Source organism: Aulonocara stuartgranti, assembly GCF_965226115.1.
Source record: "Aulonocara stuartgranti genome assembly, chromosome: 13".
Classification (NCBI taxonomy): Eukaryota; Metazoa; Chordata; class Actinopteri; order Cichliformes; family Cichlidae; genus Aulonocara; species Aulonocara stuartgranti.
Window position 1 is genome coordinate 19,522,991 of NC_138949.1, and position 22,369 is coordinate 19,545,359.

Sequence of the window (22,369 nt, forward strand, 5' to 3'; positions counted from 1 at the left end):
TGAATCTAATGGGGACAAGCATGCGCAGCCTCCTGAAGGTTGTACAAGCAATTACCCCACTTAGGAGGCTTTGACGGGCAAGGTCGTATCGGGAAACAGACACGAGGAGCATTATAACATAATGTTCTGTATTCAGCGTGACACAGATCTTTTTACCGAAGACAATATCAATCTTCTGAGTGTCACTTAGTGCCCTGTTGTGCACAGAGACGCTAAAATCCATCATAATCCTATCTGCGCGTGGAACCAAAAATAACCACAGGTGCTCCAATTATGCACATATATGTCACAGGCACCTTTACTTGTCTTTACCATTCTGATTTCCATACGCTCCCCTCCCTCCTCTCAAAATAAAGAAAAAGTAAAAAGAACAGGCAAGGACAGATTCCCTTCAAACCCTAACCCAACAGAAGGCAGCTCCTCTGAGCTGATAACAAAAGCAGATGTGATGGGAGGACTTTGCCAGAAAAGGTTGATGTAACAGTTTGCTGGGTGTTTCTGGTGTTCATTTCATTCACTCCATGCAAGCTGTGCTCAGTTGTCAGGGGAGCCGTTAGCCTGAGTGTGTGTGTGAGGAAGAGAGCGAGCATGTGTGGAGGAAGACTATGCACCTGAGCTCCTTGGTGCCTGAGGAAACATGGTTGCCATGGACACGGGTGATTATTATAGGATACAAGGCGAATTTGATCTGCAAGAATCTCGGAAACGACAAAGTTAGCATCACTGAAAAGAAGAAAAATATACATGTATCATATTAAAGCTATTAAACTACCCTTATAGGCAGTGTGCACATGCACCTGTTAAATGTCTCGACTGCATTTTTGCCAATAGATTCCTATATAAACTAAGTCATCCAAGAAGAGTTGGCATCTATAATGCTAAAATCCTGTTAGTCCCATTTCTAGCATTTAATTATCCACCATGGTTTCTTTTTTATGTCTCTAATCTGGGGTAGAAAAAAAGTGTTAAAAAGTACACTACTGTGGCAATAAGATGTTGTTAATTAAAAGTTGGATCAGAGTCACATATGACAGAAGGGAGATTAAAAGCCTCAAATCAAAGTCAAATCATATGTTTACATAGATAAACCCCTTTTTTGGCATATGGTAGGTTTGTTCTGCAATTAAGCAGAATGCAGTCTTTCTGCGATGCTTTATTTTGTAGTTTAATTCTATTAAATTACACTTAAAGCACCCGACGTGCTCCTCCTCCACAATCAGTCGGGTTTAAATGTTCAGAGGAGGTGACAAACTATCCTGCTCGGCGCCGGAGTACAGAGTGTGTTCAGACATGTTGCACCAAGGGACCGATTAAAGCTAATGGTGTCAAAACTGGAGCCTCTTCACTTTCCATATGGCCCATTGACTGCTAGTAAACATCAGCGAGAGGAGGGTTTTCCTGCCAAAAGAGGGTGCTGTGCACATTGTTTGGAGTGTACGCTATACAGTATAGCTCTGAGGTCTGGAGGATGACAATACAGAAAGGGATAATTATATCTAATTAAGCTTGATGTCATCTTCTGCCGCTGCCTCCTACACACTTCAGTAATGACAGGCACAAAAGGTGACTAGTTGGGCTGGAAATGCAGGCTAAAGCACCACCGCTTAAACCTCCATCTAAAATGCGCACATGTGTTTTGTTCTATAGCTTTACAGCATTTTATTTTTATTTCCCAGGTTTCAGGATGTCACAGCTTTAAGTATCGCTGCGTCATCTCGGCACTCATCACTATAAACTATCTGTATCCTCTTTGCTCTTTGTTCTTTTACTGCTGCTGTGAACGTCACTCCACTCATCGTCTGCTCTCTAACAGCATTCCTCTTGTTCTCCATTCACCCCCTACTCCTTTCACCTCCTTCTTTTTCACACACATCCTTTTTGTCTTTCTATCCTTGGACCTTCTCTCTGCAGGTAGACACTTTGTCAGCATGGGATGAGATTAGCCCAGTGTGCCAGACCCATGGGGAAAACCTCTGAATATGCAGCCAAAGCCCCTTCTTTCTTTCTTTCTTTCTTTCTTTCTTTCTTTCTTTCTTTCTTTCTTTCTTTCTTTCTTTCTTTCTTTCTTTCTTTCTTAGTGCTTTATTTGAGTTTTGAATATCCTTTTATTTATTTTCCTAATAAAAAAAAGTCCCTGGCCAGACATGTGCTGCAGTAATTATGGTTTAATATTGTGCATGACCAGAAACAGTACTGTGCAAAAGTCTCAAGCCACCACTGAATTTTTTATATTTTGCCAGACCTCCTTCTAATTTTTTTAATTGTTTTTTGTTCGCATTGAAAGTCTTTCAAAGTTTTTTTTTCTTTCACAAAAAATATATAATTTGTTCCTACTTTTAAGTTTTAGTCTATGAAAAATGCCAAAGATATCACAGTTTGACAGGCATAAAATAGCATTTTTGCATTAACAAGGTGATTCCCAAACAACGATTGGCAGAACACATGCCCCATCTCGGAATGGTGTGTGGTGTGTCCTCAAAAAAGTGGGAAAAAAGATCTGACAGATGTGAAAAAACAAAAGAATATCTACACCAGATTAACAGTATCTCAAAATAATATCATTCATAAAAGGAGAATCTCTGGCAAAGAATTGATACAGAACTGAAAGATGGATCTGAGCTAGTCTGAAAATCAGACACAACGGGTCTTAGGAAGTGATGAATCCAAAATTTCACATTTTTGGTTTGGGGAGAGGTACAACAGTGAGGATCTACAGCCATCTGTATAATATGGTGGAGGCTCTGTGATTGTTTGAGCTCATTCATGTACTGGTACCCCCACTACCCGGATTTAATGTGCGGGGTCATCTTGACAGAAAGGAAAAAAAGGCACCCAATATCCAAAGAAGAGCTTTTAATGTCCTTCAAGAAGCCTGGAGAACTATTCCATACAGACTACAAGAAAGCTTGGCTAAGAGAGTTCAGACAGTGTTAAAGAATAAAGGTGTTCATACCAAATATTGACTTTCAAGTTTGTTAGAGTTTTATAAGCTGTTACAGTTTTTTGCACATGTTTTCACATGATTAATTAAACTACTGGACAACTTTCCCTCTATTTTAGGAAAATGTAAAGAAATGAAGGGTGGCTCAAGACTTTTGCACAGGACTGATTACACCTATTTTTAATTACATGTTTATTTTGGATTCTTTTTCTATTCCTTTCCTACCAATCTTATCCCTACAGTTAATTTTTTAATTATTAAACCTATTTCAGCATCTCCACAGACATTCAAGGCTCAAATCCAAGATGAAGGACAGCAAGCTGTTGCATATACCCTTCAGGGAATTATTCAGTGATGGTAGCTTTTTGTATTTTATTGTTAGTCTCCGCTGTATGCACATTAATCGCCTACTTGTCCTGCTGCCTCCCTGCCCTCGAGACGTCCTTGGCTGGAAAGTATCAGCTCTGTGTGGACGTATGCTGGTGATACATGGTAAACTCCTGACCCGTCTGCGCTCTGGCCTCTCTGTTAGATGCTATTAGATGGGCCTCTAATTGCTGCTGACATTCATTTACCCACTAACGCTATCACTTTCCCCATTAAAGAACCGACGTCTGTCTTCCAGGTTTTAGCCTGTTACCGCAGAAGAAAGTGTATTTATCTATCCATTACAATCCAGCGTAGGTTAAAGTAACTGTAACAGTTCACATACTGTAATCAAAACAGCTTTTCAATTCCCTTTCCCTGATTGCACAAAAAACACTGCAGCTCTGTCCCCTGTGTGTTGTAAAGCAGGTGCCGTCTTATCAGCAGTCATTCAGAATGACAATATTCACTATACAGCTGTGCCGCAGCTTGATTACGCAGGGACTCTATCGCCCCCGAACACAGACACCTGCATTCTGCTGCACAGCGCATCGATTTATGCTTCTTTGTAATATTGTTGTGTATAGTTATTGGAAGTGCAGCTATCACGGTGGCGCATTGCTGATTCTTCATTATTTCCATCACCGCCCAAACACCTTTTTCTTATTATTTTTGGGAGATAATCAAGTCATAATGGGATACAGAAATATTATAGTTCCATCAACTCCCGTCTAACCTGTGCACTCGCTATTTGAAGGGGATGAAACTGTTCTTAATGTCCGTGGGATATTAGAAAATGAAAATCAGAGGTGCTATCTCTGCAGAGTCAGCCTATGCCTGTGTGTGATTAAAAAAAGAGGATAATCTGCATAGTTTATCTGATGATCTGATAAAGTAGCATGCAAGATGTTAAAAAGAACGGATAAATTAAAAACAGTGCAGTACAATGAACTTGTATAAACATCAATTTATACTTACAGTTGCGATGATTTTTTCCCCCAAAAATGGTTAATCTTCTGATGCACAACTTTCTACAAACACACTTGTTAACTCGTTTGCATATTCCTTATAGACAATCCATAATCAAGAGTCATGTTTAACCTTCTGAAAAATGCTGCCATACATTTTAAGGTTTAAATATGAAGTTGTTGGGGTTTTTTTTAAGTATTTTAAATGTTAATAAAATGATTAAATCCAAGTGAAAAATGTTGTGCATGGTGCATAAAATCACAGCTTTTCACGGCACCATTTCCATTTACAGTATACACCAGGACAGAGGGATGCAATCAAGACTCCAAATGAAGCATAATATTATTACTTATCTAATGGAAGTGTAAATAGTCTATCCAGAGTTTTTCATATGCATTCTGTCCAAAATAAAGCTAATGCATATTTAACTGTGAATACTAAAAGAATATCAACTTAATGGACTGAAGTCATTATTAGTAACTTTATTGGACCTGACATGAAGTTAGCTAACCTTTGCTGTTACTTAAAAAAGTATGAATCTCGGGTTTTTTTGCACAGCCTGACACTCTAAAAGATTGTCTTATTGCTCATACCTGACTACAAAACATAACCAAATTAAAAAACAAAACAAAACATTAATAATTAACCAATAAATCATTTTTAGAAACCAACTAGTAACTTCTAAACTCAATATGCCAAAATGTGCCAAAAGGCCACCAGAAGCTTAGTCCATCCCTGGACCAATGGTGACCTTTGAGTCACCATTGAGGTTTTTCAAGCGACATCATCTGCACATTACTCAAGATTTATCTGGCATGACATGACAAGTTGCTAAAGAACAATGTATATGCTTCGTTAGTAGTACATTAGTAGTAAGACTTGAAAGACTGTGCCGAAAACCAGAAATGGGGATGGTTCAGCGCTCCAGACAGCTGAACTTTTTCCAGTCTGTGCCGCATTTTTCAGTTTTCCAACAGCTTGGAGAGCAGCTGGACAGTGTTTGTAGACTTAAAAACACTGTCCATTAAAACTACAGTTGCAGGAGTAGCGACCAAAACGATCACAGGGAGGCTTTTGCCATCCAGCTGGGGAATACTTATTTTACCCTAGCAAAGGTGGTGGCCAGGGAGTCACTGATCGGTCTGTAGAGCTGTGTGACCGGGTCCAAGCGACTGCCATCAAAATCCAGCAACCAGTCACAGCTACACGAATTTTTCCCACACGACTGGTGATTGTCAGATGGTCTCTGGGCCTGTGTGATCTTATTCATCTGACCCTACACTGTCACGTGGTTAATGGTCACATGCAAAACATCAATATGCAATTCCATCTCTTCAACAACTGCACAGAGGATGACTTTAAAAAAAACTTTATCAGGACCTACAGTTTGCATAATTAGACTTGTGGTAGCCTGACTTACACATACATGTGGAAACAAAACGTTGCTAGCTCTTTGCTAGCTCTCATCTCAGCTTACTCGGACCACTAAACAGGACCTTAAGTATTTGCAGTGTTGGTGCTGCCTTTTTGAGCATTTCTGTCGTAACTAGCGAGGCTTTTTGTGTAATCAATTATACCAACTGTCCAAGAAGTCTTGGCGAGTGAATAATCATTTAATTCATTCATTCTACTTTCCACTAATCAGCCGGTATCTGTGTCCATGCCATGCACTTATACAGACTAATGATGCAGCTATGTTTGATTATTATCTAAATATGGTTAGCTCAGTCTGCAAAATAAAAAAAACCCAAATATGCTGAGTGAGGCCACTGTGGCTACATCCACATTTGATCTATTGTCTATGTTCTAAACACTTTAAGAAAAATGCCATTTGAGAAAGTAATAGCTCTGGATATATACAAGCTGCAGTCTAAAGAAAGCCACCATAACAGTACCACTCTGTGTCAAAATTTGATGCAATACTCCACACATGAGAGCCTATGTATCTGCACTTCCCTGAGAGGGCCATTTGAAGAGCAGCAGGTCAATACACATTCATAGAGAGTGCATTTCCCTGAATGCCTCAACAGTCCGTAAAGCTTCAGTGCCACTTTCCGCCATATTGTGCTTGCTGCATTAATCTATCCTACAAAAGTGTCATTCTATGCTTGAAGAGGGGACACTTGCGTACACACACGCACGCGCACAGTGGAGGCACACATAGACACACATTTTCGCAGGTCCAATGGCAGAAAATCCATAGCCCTTTCTGGGAGGAGGAATTCCATTAGATAATAGATATGGAATCCATCTCGATTCCTCACCTTATCTTCTCCCAGGGTGAGAGATCAATACTAGGGCTTCAGCTCAACTGCCAACAATAACAGGAAATTGATGGGACAGAGTAAGCAGCTCGGCGGTTCAGTAATGGCACTTTCTTGGCCACCTCTGTTGTGCAAATCAGAGGGGGAGTTAATTGGTGAAAGCTTGCTTATAGTAATGAGGAGGAATGGGAGCTGATGCTAGGAGCTCATTAACCAACACACGATAAGGTTGTAGGAAAAGTTATTGTAAATGCACAAAAGCAGGGGAAAAAAACAGTTCGGGGCTACAGTAGAAGCAAAACAGCTGAGACTGACAAAAAGATCCCATGCACGGATATCCAGTTATCTGAACAAATGGGCACGCACGCCATAATGGCATCTAATTTTCCAGAGAGCTACAGAGGTTTCCTGTCAGAATTGCCAGGTGCTGTGTTTACAGAGACCATTGCTTGGCAACACATTCCAAACAGCATTAGGATATGAGGGCATTGAGCCGCGGTGAGTTGAGTGTTGGGTCAGGTGTTATATAGATGCAGACATACTGATACTGTTCGTCGAAGGACCTGGGCGGTTCCTTTCCTAACACAGGGATGAGTCATTTTTTCTGTTTGTGCACAGTAGGTCCCATATGTGGCAACATGTGGGTGGGTGGTGGCTGGGGAGGTTAACAGCTCACTGGTAAATAAGGTCCAGAGTCCGTTCTCGGTGAGATGTTTGCACAGCTAAAACGTCATTTATTGCATCACGTCACACAGGAGTGTCAACAACAGAGTGAGACCGTGAATGACCGCTGTAGGACAGAATGTTTTTTTGTTTTCCACTTGTGCTGCTTGTGCAGGAACATTCGATTGAACACGAACGTCTTGTTCTCTTGTCTTAGTCACAGAGCATAACTGCTTGTCCTGGTTCGTGGTTTCATTGCTTAAACTTGATCAAGTTGAGCAATGCAACAAGTTAACTTGGGACTCTTTGATCACAAACCATAACTCTAACACCTTTTAGGCTCTGCAGCTGCAGGGACTCATTCGCTCACAGTGCACTTACATCTCTGCATCTTTGCATGCATGCACGTATCAACCCTCCCACCCCCCACACCACTGACTAGACACAGCCAGCAGGTGGTGCTGTCTTCTGTAGTATCACTTTGTTTTCTTTGGCTTAAAATGTTTTGGTTTTACCCTTTAGCACCATCCTTTAATAGCAGCCACCTAACTGTATGGACAACATTTAAGAGTAAACGCTCTCACAGTGCTGCTCCCTGTTAACCTCCGTGATTCTGTGCTGCTTTGCAAACAAGCGAAGATGAAGATGAAGTAGATGAAAAGATGAGTCCGTTTCAGATTATTAAGATACACATGATTACAAGTTGGGAGCGGCACACTTCTCTCTCTGATCTCCGTGGTTGTCTTACCAGAGCATTATCTGCAGTAATGGAGTCAGATCTTCATGGACAAATCCCTTTAATGTCATCCACAGCGCCCAGGGGAGACCACCCTCATTGGGAGAAGGGTGGTGGGAGCTAATTTCAACCCACACAATAGACTCATCTCTAAGACTGCCTGGTTAGATCACACCATCTTTTGTGTGCGCGTGTGTATGTGCATGTGTGCGAGCTCGCACATATTAAATAGAAAACTGTACTGTCTGAGCGTTGCCACTCCGGGGAATTAAGGTCATGTTTTGCCTCTTGAATACTAATAATTGAAGATTGGAGCTTTCCTCTCCATGGACACATAACAGTCTAATAAGGGTCGTGATCAGTCAGCAATACATCCAAACCTTCTGACAGAGGACACAGTGTTCTCAGCGATAACATCATGCAGTTAGATGTGTTAGGAGAAAAAGATCAGGACATGATCTTATGTTTTGATAGAGTATCGAGCCTTTGTGGTGGAGCCATCCCTGGCTTGCTCTGTGCCTCGCTCTCCCGCACAATGATGTCATCTGTGGGAAGGTATTTCTCTCAGACACAACCTGTCTGCTCCTTTTAGGGGCCACAGTAACTCGAGCTGCCTTGAAAGTCTGGAAGGGAGCACTGGTCACTCGCAGACAAGGGCGTTATTTATTTTTTCTGGAGGAGATTCAATACCTACTCCCGCTGCTTCATGGCTCCGAGATTCATCTGCGGTACAAAGCACTTTCCCTCCAGAGACACACGAGAGGTTGTAAGCTCACTCACAGAGTTTTTTTGGCAAAGCAGATAGTGGTAGGTTCTATAACATGATTAGTCATTGTTAATGGATATAATCACAGAGATCTGGGATGGCTAAGTCTCTTAAGCAGACTACCGGCTGTGTTTCTTCTTTTAAGTGGACATTGTGAGTGTTCTCTTGCAGTGTCACGAATCCCTACTTCTACTTGAGTCTCTTCAGTTCTCTAATATCCATGTATATATGTGTACTACTACTAGACTACTTCTTTTGTTTACAAAATTTAGAGATCTGTGGAAAAAGCCTGTTGCCCCTCATTTCTTTGTATTTTGTGTCCAAGGAGCCTTTTTTTTTTTTTTTGCAGTTTTTTAAAACTGGTCTTGTGCAACAGTTTTGACTTTCTGAAAGTCTTTCAAAGTTTCTTTGTTTTTCACTCATTTTCATTCCAGTCCTCATACCTGACAATTTTCAAAGGAATGCCGTTTTTGTTAAGCCATTTAACACTGGCCTTTTGGTCAACTCAAGTATAAAAGTTTAACTAACAGATGAACCAGTGTTGTGTCTACACATAACAGACAACTTAGCAAACAACCAATTTTAAATTGTACCTTTAGGTGCTTTGTTACTAGCAGGCTGTCGCAAAAACACATATAAGTTTTCATTTATGAATACTGAGGAAGAAAACACAGTTTGACAGGTATAAATGTATTTTTGCAACAACAAGGTGATTCCCAAAGAGCTATTAGCTTAAAACTTGTCATATCTTGCCATGGTGTGCAGTGTGTCCTTAAAAAAGTTGAGGAATCTGGACAAGTGGAGGACAAGAGAAAAAGTGACAGGCCTAAAAACGATCCCACAGGACCCGAGAGATGCATCTGGCCCTTCAGCTGATCATCAGAAATGATCTCAGTGAAAGAATGGTTGTTAAAGAAGGGGAAAAAATAATAGGCTGAATTATGCAGAATCACACAAAAACTGCACTGAAAATCAATTCAACAGGTCTCATGGAGTTATGAATGCAAATTTAAAGTTCTATCGATATGTACGTAGGAACTCAGGAGAGAGTTCAGTCATTGTCTAGAACCATCTGTGAAACGTGCTTCAGGATCTGTCATGGTTTGGGGATGTATTTCAATCAGTGGTGTTGGAGATCTTGTCAAAACAGATGGAATTACGAACACAGAAACGTACCATTAGATTTTGATCGACCATGCAAAACCGTCTGGAAAGAACAACTTTGTTTTTCACCATGACAAATGACCCCAAACAGCCTGCCAATGCAGTAAAAGTATACCTGGATATAAAAACACACGGTGGAACTCTATCAGTCATGGACTGGCCTCCCCAGAGCCCAGACCTCAATATTATTGAAGCAGCGTGGGATCAGCTTCACAGAGAATGGAAGAAAAACCTGCCAACGTCCAAAAAGGAGCTCTGAATATTCATAGAGAGTTAAGAGAGTCGACTTTCAAGCTCGCTAGAATTATAAAAACTTTGTTTTTGCTTGTTTCAATAAATCACTGCATTTGTGTCCCGTTTTCATTGTGAGGGTGTTACATGTGGAAAGCCTGAAGAGACAACATCTGCTTTCAAATGGCTCAATTGTCACACAGGATTTCTTAGAAAGAAGGAAAGGGTGGAGATTCTTTTGTAACCATGTCCCGCAAACATTCAGCTGCAGCACAATAACAACTACTACGTGGTGGTTATTAGTGTCGCATGTTTGGAACAGGCTTTGTTTTTCCATGTGCACTGAGAGGCAGAATCCCCGTTAAACGCCAAAAACACCCTGTTGCCACAACATATGCGGGCACACTCAAGTAGAAACTGCAGTGAGCATGCCATACACTTACAAACAACCCCAGTGTCTTTGGCCATTCAGCTTTTATCATGAACTCCCTCAAGATCTTAAGATTCTGTGTTTGAGGATGAGTCACCATGACCTGTGAGTTGGGAAGCCATAGCACCACTGAAGAGTATGAGTCAGCACATCAGGAATAAAAGCACATTAAAACAGACGTTACATAAGTATTTATAGCTTTAAATAATACTTAAACTAGGGGTCGCGATACCAAAAAAAGCCACGTCAGTAAAAGATGGCACTTCTTACTTTTAACATTTTGATGAGAAAGAGCTGAGAAAGCCTACTCATGAAACTATATTTAAAAAAAACGACAACACCGGACATAATATTTAACATGCAACACTGCAACAAATCCTTGCTTGAAAACATAGCCATGCTAAAGCATTCTGAGTTAGAGTGCAGCAATCGACTGGCTTAAAAGGTTATGCGAATCAATACAAAGTTGTTTTGGGCACCAGCGCTATTATATTAATGTCATCTTGAGAAATAGGCACTAGCTTAGGTGGCTTGTCTGCCAGCCTGTTTTCCTTTTTAACTCTGGTCAAGGTTTCCTTGTAGCAATAAGAGGATTTCTACTGACAGCTGTTTTAAACGGCAGGTAATGGTTGTGCTTTAAATGGGAATTTGACCGTTTTCAACAAGCAAAACCAGGGAGTATTAGCTATGTTTGATTTAGTACAAAAAGAAGTCACCCTTTTTTCCATTCCAGCCTCGCAACAAGCTCCGATGGTGGTGTAACACGCGGAGCAGGCAACCTATGGAACTGAATAAACTGAATTAATAATGTTCGGAGTCCTCATGAGAGCTCCCCTGTGACTAGTGAGGTAGCTAGTTGTGCAGTCAAGGATGACACAGAGGTTGAAATGGTCACACATTTACTCAGCTCTCTCCCTATCCCTCTGGCTCATGTTCTTGCCAAGGTCAGATACAGCATTGCATAATAATAATAAAAAAAAAAGAGTCTCTCGCTCTCTCTGTCTCTCTCTCATGCACACATACACACACAGACACATACACACACACACGCGCACACGTATGCAAACATGCAAACTATGCAACAATGAGGGGAATAAGAAGCCAACTAAAAATAGTGCTATCACTGCAGCCATCACCCCAAGCATTGCACCACCACTCTTCACATTACATCTCATAACTTATGACTCCTGCTTTGGATATAGCCAAGAGTTTGCTTCCTGAACTGTATGTAATCTTCAAGTTACACATGCTTTAGTGAGCATAAACAACCACAAAGGAATGTGTGCTTTAGTATTACAAACAGGCTTTTTTTTTCTTTATTATTTCTATTTTATTTCTGCCAGTGGCTGGAAAACCACCTATGACACCCACAAAATCTCTTTGCTCAATGCTCTGTACCTTTCTTCTGCCTCTTCTCTCCTTTCTTTCCCCTTCTTCTATCATCCCCCTCTTCTCCACCTATTTCCCATGGCCTCGGGGAGCTGTTAGCTATCTGGATGCTGGCGCTCTATTGTGAGCACTCATTGATTGCCTCTCTGCTCCCCACAGCCAGTCGGACTAGTCAGCATGGGGCCCGGGCTGTCTGCCTTACTGCTCAGTCAACATACACCATGAAAAACAGAAGAGAAATGGAGAGTTCAACCGAGACAGAGAAACACACACAAACACGCAGACAGAGCGAGAGTGAGCATTTATAAAAGGCTGTCCAAGCTTCCAGAGTCCAGCAGTCACATCATCTGTTTTCTGTCCTCTCTCCTCCTCTCCCTTTCTCTCTCTCTCGCTCTGCTCCTTGTTCTTCTCACAGCCAGAGACAATCAATGGTGTACTCAACCAGACTTCTCTTGTCTTGTTTTAAAATAGTGCTCTTCTGCCTTTTCTCTGCAGGAGACGATCCATTTACTGCCCCACATCTTCTCTACTTGTCCTGAAAATTAACCCTTGTCTCACCTCCTCTGGATTCAGTCACCCGGTCAATCAATTAAATCATTTTCACACCCAAACATTTATTTTTTTTCCTTTTTTTAAAAACAGGATATTCGGCATGTGGGTTTAACCCATGGTTAATCCATGATTCATACCGGGTTGTGGCAACTAATTCCATTTTAAAATGCAATGATTTGTCAGATATTCTTTAAACCATGCTTGCAACTGATCCAGGGTTCACTGCAGCTATCACCTGAAGACAGCTCCATGGGCTCCAGGCCCTTGTGACCCTGAATTGGGTGGTTAAGAAAAAAAGTGAAACAAGTTAAAAAAGCTGGTGGTCATCACGCAGAACAAACAATTTAAAGGCTTAAAGTGGGCTTTGGAAAAATTGTGTTGTGTGTTTTGTGTTCACATGAGGTCTGAAGCATTTTTCTACATATATGGACAAAGTGCTGAAACTTCATGGGATTCTTTTCTTTCTACTCCCACTTTATGAAAGGTTAATGCAATAAATAATGCTAAACAAGCATCCTGAAGGGTCACAGCAGAATTTATTGGGAGAAAAATCCTGGGATTGCTTCTAAAGTACTGGAGTGCACTGTTATAAAACTGCTAGTTGTATAATTGCATGTCTTTGTTAGCAAAGTAGCAGAAAGCTTGGTTAGGAGCAGGGTCAGAAAACACATTTACGCCTTACACCAGTGGAAAACATTCTTTTGTCTTTGTCCTGTGAAAGACGTATCAGTCATTCTGTCAGTCACTCAGTCATGGCGGCGACAACAGGGTGGCATATAAACCACCATCACACCTCTGTGTGAATGGGAGAGCTGATGTCAGCACAACTGAAATTTTCCCTCCATCATGTAGCAACATGAAGCCCCAGCAGCATCCATCACTCCCGGCGCTGCCTCTATAGAGAGGCGCCTCGTCACCAGCAGAACGGTGGCCAAAGGAAATGTACATCATTTCGTGTTTGAGCACGAGTCGGGAGCCGAGGCTTGCCTTGATGTTAACTAATGTTTAAAGGGCTAAACAGTTTTCATATGTTAATTTGATACACCCCAACACAATGCAATATGTATTAACCTTGTCGGAGCATGCTTCACTGCGAGTTCTCTTTGTTCTCCTTTGATGCATTCGCTCAGGCTTTGAAATGCTGCGTGTATGAAATTATACACAGAGCCAAAGTCAAGCCGAAGTCACCCCACCTATAATCCATCCATCTTATTGGCAGCCATCTGGCCATATTATTTGGAGAAGCTGAGGCGCATGCCTTACCATGAAAGTGAGGACTTCTGACAACAAGCCATTCTTTGAACTGCGGAGTGCCACCGAAGAATGACCCGACCAGCTGCAAGCCCCCCTGACACTCATAACAGGGCTTGTCGCCTTGAGTTGGTATTAAACAAAGCGTTGATGGATGATCCCGAACGGCTAATATTACGATCAGAATAAAAACTAAATGGCAAAAGCCAACAATAGATCTGTCACTTGCTGATCCCAAGTTCTGAGGAAAGAGTAATAAGGAAACCTATATTTGTCTTCTTTTAAATTGAAGAAGGCTCAAAATGTCTGACAACACGACGGCCTGAGGATTTCAGGAAACACACACACACATATATGTGATTTCTCAGATGTGAACCACAGTGTTAACATCAATATTACTGCTGTAACACGGCAGATGAAAAACATCCATAACAGAAGCGGTGTCACCACAAAGACAGGGGGTCATCTCAATGAGCCATTTTTGAAGGGGGGAAGAAAAAAAAATCACATCATGAGCTTACAGCTACAGCATTGTGACATTGACTGTTCGCCCAATCTCCGTCTAAGAAACTGGCCCCCTGAAATAAAAATGAGTGACTGCCAGAGTCGGTGATGTCACTGGCCACATTTGTCCCCATCAGTGTGGATAGCTGCTTCGACCAGAGGGCTGGGGTGTCCTTGAGACACAGTGTGATGCAGACACCCAACCAACCCCCTCTCTCTGCAGATACCCCCGTTTAGGGCCGTGCTGCATCAGTGTCAGGAGCCCTGCAGGCAGGAAACTAAAAGGATGGCAGTCTCTTCCTACCCTTCAAAAAGGAAAAGAGCCAGGGCCGGGAGCTGCTGATAGGAATTTGACCCCTGGACTGAGGACAGTGTGTGAAGGGAAATTGTTGGTTACCTTTCAGAAGCCCTGATCTTGTCAATCTTTATCACCTTTACTGATAATACTGGATTTATGCTTTTCACCGACAAGAAATACACTGTTTGGAAAACATGCATGCAGGTCTAGCTGTGCTGTGACTAGCTGGGACTCTGCTCTTTCTTTTTAATTTTCTTCACACACACACACACACACACACTGAAGACATCCTGTATGGAGGCACAGCGTGAGGAGTGAGGGAGCTGACCGGCCCTCCCTCTGGGCAGTTCAGCCTCGCCAGAGTAGGAAGAGAGGGGAAGAGCTTGCGTGCTGCCGTGCGCGCGTGTGCGTGTCGGGAGGAGAGACATTGTTCCTTGACGTCACCGCTCAACCCAGCCTGCCGCTGCTCTCAAACATGTCTTTGTTATTCTGAGGCTTCCACCAGAGACCGGCCGCCTGCAAAACCTGGAGCCCGGCCTGCACAACTGCTGGAGCGGAGTGCAGACGGAACATAGGCTTCACACATGGGAAGTTATTAATGAAACGTTCAAATATAAACAAATAATAATAAATAAATAAAAACGTGTTTCTGCAGTTTAATGTTATTTATTACTTCAAACAATATCTAATGTTCTGCTGGAACTGCTGTGACTGGGATAATGCTTTATGTTTAATAATAATAATAATAATAATAATAATAATAATAATAATAATAATAATAATAATAATAATAATAACATAATAATTGTTCATTAAGGCTGGTTTTTGCTCATCGTAAATAACACTTCAATAAATATATTTTAATACACATGAAACGTATAATAATTAATTAACTAATATGCTTAACTAAAATGTCCATGACCGATTACCTGTTAACTGTGGGGCAGGTCCCAAGAGAAAGATATGGTCAACTAAACAGTAGTTTCTTACTGTGTCTTGCTGACTTATAATACACATGTAACTGCTTAATATAAGTTTAATTAATTAGCTAACTGGGAGAAATCAGAGGTCCTCAACCTGTGGCCCCACTGGTGGGTCATAAAGCAACTGCAGGTTGGGCAGAAATGAACAAGGGAAAGCCATAAGCAAGTGTTTAAACGACCCCATCAGAGAACCTCCTAATAATAGCTATATTAATAGTGCTAATAATAACATATTTTTCTATATGTTTTTGGAATTAGCGTCAAAGGTTATGTTTTCCTAACTTGTCGGCTGACAGCAGTACAGGATAGATTGAAGTGTCCAGTGTTGTTGATGTGATGATGTTACAGTGCGCTCACACAGAGGTGTTGCTGCTTCAGCAATGTTGTTTATCATTGATCGCCTAGATAAGACTTTCATTGCTGCGGCAGAAAGAAGATGAAGAGCTAATTTAATGACACAAATCAGTTATGCAGATTTAAAACACACTTTAACTGAAATACAGCAAAATAAAAACCGTTCTGATAATGCGTGGATAGTGGTTTGACTTGTACAGTGTCTGCTAATTTTTATTTGTTCTCAAAATAGCGTCAAAAACGTTAGTTAACGTAGCTTAAATCATTAGAGATTATTAGCTAATTTTAACCTTCTGATCTCATAGTTTGCTGGTATATCGCTAGATGCCAGTCAAGGAGCTGTTGTACTTTATTATTTTAGCTTGTTAAAAAAAACTTCTGTTCCTTTTCTGGTTGAATTGGACTTCAGTGTTTGTTTACAGTATAGATCCAGATCCAGGTGACAGCAGGTCAAAATGATTTTACCTATGTGCAGCAGCAGCCTGTATTCAGTTTGAATATTGCTATGAACTGACGGATCACTTTATGTCTTTCATTGACTGCAACATTGAACTTTTGGGTGACGGCACAAAGACTGAGAGAGCAGGATGAAGACAGCAAAAAGAAAGAGCAAAAAGAAACAGGTGAGAATGGACATGTGGTCAAATTCACAAAAATGATAAAGCTGTAGCTTCCGTTTGTCCACATTCATTAATGATGATTTCACATAACACGGCAGTGTGCTGTACTGTTGTGCATTGTGGATCCCCCACTTGCTCTTGTGATTATTATTATAAGATTATATTCGCTGTCTCAAGAGGGCACGCAGCATCCTACGGGATGGTACACACCCAGGACACCGGGTGTTTAAGCTGCTGCCGTCTGGCAGGAGGTTCAGGCTGCTGAGGTCCCGAACAAATAGACTCAAGGACAGCTTTTACAACAGGGCAATAGCCCTGATCAATGCAAATAGCTGACCTGACTGGATACCTCCCTGGACTTTTTTTTTGGGGGGGGGGGAAGGTAACAACGGTAAAAACAGTAACAATAATAATATTTATATTTATAACAAGGTGCAATAACAATTAATGTACAATAATAACAGTGTGCAATACAAATACACTTCTTCTTCTTTTTTATTACTAAGTTATTATACTGTGTTGTGTTGTTTGTGTTGCGTTGTGATGTGTCGTATCGGGTCCTGTTGTGTTATATGTAGTGCCGACGTAGGACAGTTTTCCAATTTCATTGTACTATTGTACTATGTATGACTGTGCAATGACAATAAAGAGTTATCTTATCTTATCTTTTCCTAGTTTCTTGGAAAGAGAGAGGATGGAGAGTAAGGACAGAGAGGTTGTACAAGAACATGAAGAATGAAGGAGCAAATAGTGACGTTAGCTGGAAAAACTACAATTATTTTTAGTAGTTTTTCATGCATTTCACAGATGCTTTGCGTGCTTTCTAGTAGCGCACTTAAAAATGCCAGTGGGGGTTCTAGACAGAAAATATTGATATGAATGACAGCATTTTATAAGATTCATACCACTCTAAACATGGCTCGAACAGGATGGCTGCCACTACATTGAAGTGACTGACTACAAATCATTTCTCCACTCGTGAAATTCGGGTAGATGATCTCTGCTGAGTCTGCATAATAAACAGAGGGTTTGTATGAATTCAAAAAGTTTAATAACAATTTTAAAACAACTCTATTGCCAGCCTGCTTCATGTACAGGTCTATGGTGTTGTAGAGTGATTTTCCAGTGTCTGTACTGATTAATGCTACTTTAAGTGCTTAATGATTTGGTGGACTGCCTCTATGTGATTAAGAGACTGAAATAATGTTGTGCGTGTTTCACATCTTATCTGCTTTGCCACAAATACCTCTTTAACTTCTTTAACAAATGAGCCTTAGCCTCGGGTTTGATAACTAAAGGCTCCACCCTGAAACAGGCGAAAAGGGGTGGATTGGATTGAAATCTCTGGTTGATCTTAGACACTACAATGGGTCATCCAACTAATGAGCTGAGGCCTCCTAAAAATCTGAACCTAGAATTGCCCCTGAGTGAAGCTAAAGTGAAATGATTTAAAAAACAAACAAATAAATAACCAATAAGTACAGTGTCTTGCTGACTTTTCTTCAATTTGAATCCTTTCTCAGATTTAATGATGATTTAAGATGTGGTGTGAGGCATGACCTGTACTTAACCTTAAAGCATAATGATAATAATAATAACTAGACAGTTATTAAGAGATTTGTTTTCTCCCTTATGCACAGGTGGCCACACTGGATGTTCGACTCGGTAGATTTTTACACCCGATGCCCTTCCTGATACAACTCCAAAGGGATTTGTGTCTTTTTCTGAGACTGAACAAGGGACTGTTTGCTTTCTCAGCAAATATGTAAACCACTACACTATAAAGACACTATAATATATAATAATAAGAAAAAGAACAATAAAAATTGGCTAATAAAGTTAATAGAGTTCACATCACTACTGCTACTAACAACAACAAAAAAACAATAATAATTACTAGCTAGTTAATTAAGTCGTTTTTTGATAATAACGTGAATAAATCTGTATCTCAGATAAGCTTACGGTGTTGCCTTTCATGTATATTCCTATTATGTTTTACTAACAGCTATTAAACTCACACAATGGCTGAATTAGCAATTAACTCCTGGCTCGGTTACACAGTGCAGCTCTGAAGCATCACTGCTGTAATGACACAAAAGCAGACAATAGCCGGAGCTGCCGGCTGCAGTCCGCTCCAGTGTGAAACGTGCCGTTATCAGGCTGTTAGCGTCTACTTACACCTTCACACCCGGGTGTCCTTCCGCGGAAAGTCTAGGTCACGTTTTCACGCCGGCCGCCGAGCACGGCTCTCTCTGGTAACTGAATAGCCAGTGTAATCTGACACTTCAACTTGCCGTGCTCTACGATAGTTGATTCAGTCACTCAGTCACAGCGTCTTCGGAGCTCTCACGTCGTCTTTGTGGAAGGGAAGCGAGTGAGCGAGGGGAGCATCGTAAACACGCGGTTTGGAGACACAATACGCCGCTTTGCCGCTCGGGTCCGAGCTCAAAGTAAGTTTCGCGCCTGGTTATTTTTTGTGTTACACAGCGGGGTTTTGAACGTGTGTTTGCGTGCGTGTGTGTGGTTTTGCCTCCCGCTGGACAGATACTACCTCCTAACAATAGGGTGACCTCCTGGAAACCTTTTAGCAGCCGCTGAGAGTCTCGTGCCAGCGGGTGCACGTTAAGAGCCGAGCCGGAGCTCGTTTACGCGGCGTAATATCCAGACTGTGCCGCGTATCCCCTCTACCTGTGTAGTTACGCTGGAGCGACACGTCCAAAGTCACTGGGTCTGTAGGATCATTTCGTGAGGCGTGTGTACATTATTCTTAAAATCACTAGAAATGAATGCGCTAGTAAGTCAGTGATTGCAGGTCTGCGTGTGTATGTGTGTGGGTGAATGTCTCGTCTCGGTGGATCAGCTGATGGCTCGTTTGATGCTAAACTGAGAATGTGTGTCACTTAGCTAACAGTCAGCAGTGTGCCTGGGCTTGTTGACTCCCTTCAAGGCTATTATCCGCTACCTGTTGTAATGCAATTAGTAGGCATGTCCATATGCTGCCCTGCTCTGTTCTGCTGAACGGCACATGTCATGCAGCTTCAGTGGTAATTGCTATCTGATAACACTAGTTGTGTTTGCTGGATGTAGTCAGGGATCATTCAAAGATCAGTGGCTCAACGTGTTAGGTCGTTTGGGACCTTTGCAGGGACACCTTGTGAATCTGGCCTCTGATAGATAGTTTACTTGCACTATATGTATTTGTGTGTATTTGTGTGTTGCAGTGTGACTATTACAATTAAGACAATGCTCAGGTGATTTATAATAGCTGTATGCCTGCACTGGAGCCTTGCAGTGCACTCACATCTGTAATGGTCCAGTATTAGCATGTGCATCTGGCTTGCTCTACATTAAACTATCCCCGATAGAGAACAGCATTGCCACATTTACAAGCCCTTCTGCAGCAGAGTGTGGATGAGCAGCTTTGACTCAGTGCAGGCTTCTGCCTTAAGTCTGGTGGACCCTCCCCGTTAAATTCCTCCTGTCTGGATGTGAGGCCAGTCTGGGCAGAGTGGAGAAGAGGGGGGCTCACGATTGGAGGAGGAGGAGGAGAAGGAGGAGGTGGAGACTGCTGCTCTTTCATTACCGTGCACCCTGCTACAGGACAGCTGAACTTTGAGAGAGGGTGACAAAAAGGGCCCTTTACTTGTTAGTAAGGTTGAAGTTGAAGGGGGCGTGATTGGAGCGGATGATCAAATTAACTGCTGTTATAATGTCATCATGCTTTAAACGCCCAAAAGCACCAGATTCCTAAGAAATCTGATACAGCCTTGCATAAAAGTTGATATTACAGGCTTAAAAACAGTTACTGGGTTCATTACTGGGGTATTGCATTGGATTGCAGGTGTTCGTATTATTGTGTCCACTCCCTATATGTCTCAGAAAGTGTATAAACAGATTTTGGATGGGTGCGCCCTCCAGTGTCTCCTTCCTGGGTAATTTAAATTGGTGATGTAATGAAATTGTTTCAGCAGCAACACTTGTCAGCTGCACCACATTAATTAGTGCTGTTTGCCCCCCTTCTTCTGACAAAACAAAGGAGCATTAAGTCATCTCACCAAAGCATGAAAAGGCAGCGCAGTCATTCAGAGTAGGTTACCTGATAAATTGTGAAAGAAAGAGGGCAAGGAATTAAAGCCATCTGCAACTGTTTGAAACTTGGAAGTGTGTCTGTTTGTGTATGTGTGTGTTCGTGTGAGTTTTCTTTCCTTCTGTTGTCCCTCATGGGGCCTCTCTGCAACCAGCCAGCCAGCCAGACTGAGAGACAAGACAGAAGTGTCTGATTCACTAAACAGGCTAAAAGGCTCCAGCATACACACTTTGAAATCAAAATTTTCTTTTTCTTTTTTTCTTCTTCTCCAAAGTCATTTAAGATGGTGCTGGACACAATTGCAGGCGTGCTCTCTGAGAATGGAGTGCTTGGCTGCCTGTGCAAGAATGTGAAGGCGATCTTACTGGAAAAATAGTGAAATTTTCAGCAGATAGAAATACAACACATGCACTGGCCCCGCTACAAGTTGCAGCAAAACGGGAAGAAAAATTACGTTTGCATCCAACAGCGTGTTTGATCCTGAGGCAGAATGTGGAGATTATTCTCTTTAAGCTGCAGCATTAGCCAATATTGGGGAAAATATTGGGAAATATGTATCCTTTGAAACCAAATCTTTTTAGTATCAATCTGTCTTTTCTGATAGTTTGGGCTGCAGAAAGTTGCGACGCATGCTTAAGTTGTGCAGTTGTTCAGTCTCACATGCTGATTAGTCACAGAAAAGATTAAGGTAGTGAGTTAACATTACCCCCTGTCATTGTACCTCGGTAAAGCAGTGAGGTAATGCTGATTAGAAGTACGTAGCAGGAAAACAACTAATTACTTGTGTCTCAGTAATTAGCTTTTTGTTACTCAGCAATTTACCAAGTTGCACCATCTCTGCCGCTGTTTGCTGTGTGTGTCGGCACAGCTGCAGCCAGCTAAGTGCTTAAAAACCTGGCGAACGCTAATCAATGTTTTGACAGCCTGACATTTCATCTGACTGTTCCTGTTGTTCGAGGACTACTGTGAAATACTTGCTGCCTGTTCAACTTGACACAGATTCTTGTAGTCTGGTGTCTCACCAGCAGCCCTAACCCACCCACTCGTGTCCAGAGCAGAAGTCAGGCCTTGTTTCTCTCTCTGTCTCTCTCTCGCTGTCTGTGTCTTGAGTGCGGTTCAAACTTGGCATTACTTGTCATCTAAAAACCCAGCCTTTTGTTTTTCAATGTGCCTATTTTGGTCTTTTTAATAAGGGAAAACGTGTGTTGCCTCAGAGCGTTTTTAAAGACTCAATCTGAGAATAAGAGCTTAGAGGGAGTTAAAACCTGAAATATTCAGTTTGAGCTGAGGTTGTGCCCTCTTGTCAGACACTTAACTACTTCCTAAATGTTGTTGTAATTCTACCCATAAGTCTACAGTTAAGCTCCCTTCAAGTTAAAGCCTGGTAATTGCAGGCTAACTAATTCAGAGAAAATGAAGCATACAGCAGCTGTAACTCATCCTGCTGACAGCGTGCAATGACATCAGTTCAGTGCAGAAAGCCAAAAGTGGACCAACATGAGGCGCTGGGATTAAAAAAAACCCTCAGTTCCACATGCCTGTCACCACTGTTCTTCAAGCTGCCAACCTTATGCTGTGGTTTGGGTTTGTGGTTGAAGAGACCACTGCTTTTAAACTCCTGAGTTGCTTGAGGTAGGCTGGACAGTCAGCATGACTAATGCTGAGTCTTCGAGCAAGGCACCGAACCTCGAGCGGCGGTGGCGAGCAGCATTGTTTCGTTAAGGACCGTGTAGGACTGTAGCCGTGAGCCCGAGCGGGCATGCGGGTGATGTTTATGGACATCAGGTGAAATGTTTTGCAC

At 41.8% G+C, this 22,369-nt stretch overlaps 2 protein-coding genes across 6 annotated transcripts in view; both read left to right on the forward strand.

The window, feature by feature from the left end:
* Positions 1-22,369, forward strand: part of cuedc2 (CUE domain containing 2) — a 301,441-nt gene that overhangs the window by 214,977 nt on the left and 64,095 nt on the right. The window lies entirely within an intron of this gene.
* zmiz1a (zinc finger, MIZ-type containing 1a) overlaps positions 18,668-22,369 on the forward strand; it is a 110,113-nt gene continuing 106,411 nt past the window's right edge. For all 5 annotated transcript variants that reach the window (XM_082556305.1, XM_082556310.1, XM_082556308.1 and 2 more), the window contains exon 1: positions 18,668-18,931. The gene's annotated coding sequence lies outside the window, so the exon portion shown is untranslated. The remainder of the gene's footprint in view (positions 18,932-22,369) is intronic.